Here is a 3,347-nt window from a genome sequence, read left to right as displayed (position 1 = left end):
GGGCCATAGTGCGCGACGCGACAGGCGAGACCTAAATTGTTGGTCGACAAATCTGTAGCGAGCGATAACAATCTCTCCACGCATGACCGTTTCTTTTTTGCGCAATAACTTGTTGGGTTTCCAAACTAAGATAAACCAGCAACGGTTCCTTTCATATGCCCATAAAAATAGAATAACTCGTGATTTAATCTGAAGTCGTCCAGGTTCAGTACATACGAAGAAATGAATCACTAGTCTGACAGTTTGTAAACAGTTCTTTCTAAAACTTTACTGAGTGATTGCTTACACTCAGTCACTTGTGGATTTAATAACCGTTATTTCTTTACTCTCATCCTTACAAAGATCAATGCACTGCGGCTTACCTCTCCAAGTAGAAGCACCTTGTCCCCTTGCAGCTGTTTTGCCGACAGTCCCTTCACCCAGCCGCTAGTGAAATAATTATGCGCCTCGGTGGACTTAAACGCCTTCATTTCTTCAAGGGTCAGAAAGCTTGCAGAAAAAACAAGGTAATTGACGATGTCACCGTAACAAATCTCTGGAAATATGTCGACATCGCTTGTGTCCGTTCCCGGCCGCAGCATGAACGGGTCGATATTATCGCAGAGACGCACTTTTTCCGCATACCGAACGCGCTCCGACCCCGTAAGATCTGAGCGGTAGGTAGCGTCTAAAGGCTGCTTACTGAGAAGCGGCGGCATGCCACACAAAAGGCAACAAAATTGCACGTGTTACCACTAGCGAGGAAACGCGTGCGATACGCACTCCACCGACTCCGCACAGACTGCACCAACATGTCCGCCGCAGCACGCGCCGCCGGACGTGACGTCACATGCAAACCATGTATACACCGCTACTGCTTTTACCGCCAACCATCGCCCGTCGCTCCTAGCGCGCTGGTTGGCCACGGCGAGCAAGGAGCGCGCGCTGTTGACGGGAACGTGGCGCCATCTGGCGCTCACTTTATTTGGCAAACAACACGGCAACAATTTGGCAAGAGGAGGCGGCTGCACCCCCCTGAATATTTGGACAATTATTTTTTTCGCTAGAGCTAAAAAGTTGATTATCACACTCAGGTTCCTCGTATCAGTAGAGGCGCCACTCAGGATTGCCGGCAAACTTTGCACTCTGCACACCATGACGTAATCTTGCTGGTGATGCCACAGCAGTGAAATAATGACAGGCTCAAGATAGCGAACAACTCTGGGAGGAACGCTTGAGGTTTTCTATCTTGAACTTAGAGATCTACGCAGTATTATCGCGAGAACTTCCGCTTTCTCATAACTTGCCGGCTACATTTAGGAAAAACTATAGACCGCCAATTTTAGTAAGAAAATTGTGACATCTTCCCGTGGCTTCACAGTTGTTTGTAGACACTCCTTGCCGAAAGGACGAAATTTCGACCACCCCGCCATCCAAACCAAGCCTATATAAATCCGCCCCTCAAAAAGCTTGTACGCTTGTAGTGCATTGAAAGCCGAGGCCAGTAGTGTCATGCCATCCATTTCAACGAATTAAGATAGGACCACATAATTAATTTGGTTCCAGATAAATGCGACCGCAACTAAATTTTGTGTATGGCTACCTATCAAAATAGAATAATTAAATAAGCTTTTTATTAATTGAGTGTAATTCGCAGGAGCCTATGCTTTGCTTCATTTTCCGGTTATGAAAATGATTGTCAAGCGCTTTGGACGGGTTTATACAGTGTAAACACCCAGAGAGCCACACTGCCATGAAAACAGCTCCATTGAGTCTGCGGTATGATGTGCTGGAGAAAAGGGAAGGAGGAAACATTTTTTTCTCATATATAAAAAGTGTTCCAGAGAAACACCAAAAACGGAGGCCCGCGCACTTTTTCCTACTGTAATGAAAACAGGTATAAAGGAACGCCGCATCTAGGCTTCGGAGAGAACGAGCAAAAGCATATGAAACAGCAAAAGAGGGGAAATGACGCCCATAAAACATAGCCGGCACTCTTCGAGAACGGGCGCTGGCAAACGCCAGGACGCTCTTAATGACCAGCGAGTCAGCAACTTAAAGGGACTATGCAATGAGCAAAAAGCCGTCTTTAACTCTTTTCAATGCTTAGAAATGATGCTAAGAAGCATTCACACCAAGTATGAGTCTTTGGAACTGGGCCGGCAATTTATTATGAATTTTTAAAAACAGTTTTTTTTTAAAATTCGCGGGCCGATTGGTGTGCTCGTAGTGACCGATTTTGAAACTAAAATCGTGAAAAAAGGCGTCACTATACCCACGACGTCACCAAGCCACCACACGCTGTCATTCGCTGGAGCCTCGGCAGCCACGACGTCACGGGCACACTTCCGGTAGCCGTGAAAATCGTCTGCTCGTGCCGCCGCGCGACTCTCTCGGGCAAGCGCGAGCCAGGGCATTGCCTTCGCGCATATGGTTTCAATTTTCCTCTGCCGCCTCCTTCTGTCGGGAGTTCCGGAGCCACTCGCAGTGGCTCGCCGAGTCGCACCTGTCGCTGCTGGCGTTCAGCCGGTACGGCGTGAACGCATAGGGCTCGATGCCCATCGCGGCCGTAAGAGCAAGCAGTCGCGCCTCGAGGTCAGGGTCCATTACTCAAGCAAAGAAACCGGACGCGCGCCGCAATCCCGCCGCCGACGCTGCTGCTGGGGTGCTAGGAGCGACAACCGGAAGTTGCAAAAGGAACGTCAGCGGATGACGTATTGATGGGCGGGACCCAGTCCCAGAGCTGTTTTCTTTATTCTTGTCTGGTGCCCAGCGTGTACGAGTTGAGGGGGAGAGGAGGAGCGCAATTTTTAATCGTCTATATCTTGGTTGTTATTTATGCTAGCTTAAAAATTCTTGCGTTGAGGTGACGAGTGATGAAATGCGCATCTCTCGTCTACTTTACGTAATCTCAATTAATTTATTGCATATTCCTTTAACAGGGAGCCGAGGGGAGCGACAACGAGCAGACCCTGCTTTCAAAGCGGCCGCCAGACTACAGCCTCAAACCCAGCGCCCGGACAGTAACACAAAGTAACACAAGATCCTTTTCAAAGACGAACAACGGGGGCGGCACTTGAACTCCACACACAGCACAGTATGCAGATCATACATTCGCCTCCGAACGGGCACTATCGTGTCAAGCCTAAACACCCGTTACCAACGGGTGGCTGGTGAGTAATAGTGACGAATGGCTAATAAAGAAAACTTCCTAAAAAAATATTGGAGCTGTGCATAGAATGCATGGCAGGCATAATATAAGAGATTTAGTTGCAATGAACAGCTAGTCGAACATTATATTTACTGTAGGAACAGTGATAAAAGGTCTGGGACAAACATATTGCACTTTTGTTTATATTTATGATTCC

The sequence above is a fragment of the Amblyomma americanum genome, chromosome 11 (assembly GCF_052857255.1).
Source record: "Amblyomma americanum isolate KBUSLIRL-KWMA chromosome 11, ASM5285725v1, whole genome shotgun sequence".
In the NCBI taxonomy this organism is placed as follows: Eukaryota; Metazoa; Arthropoda; class Arachnida; order Ixodida; family Ixodidae; genus Amblyomma; species Amblyomma americanum.
Note: the sequence above shows the minus strand (reverse complement) of the source record.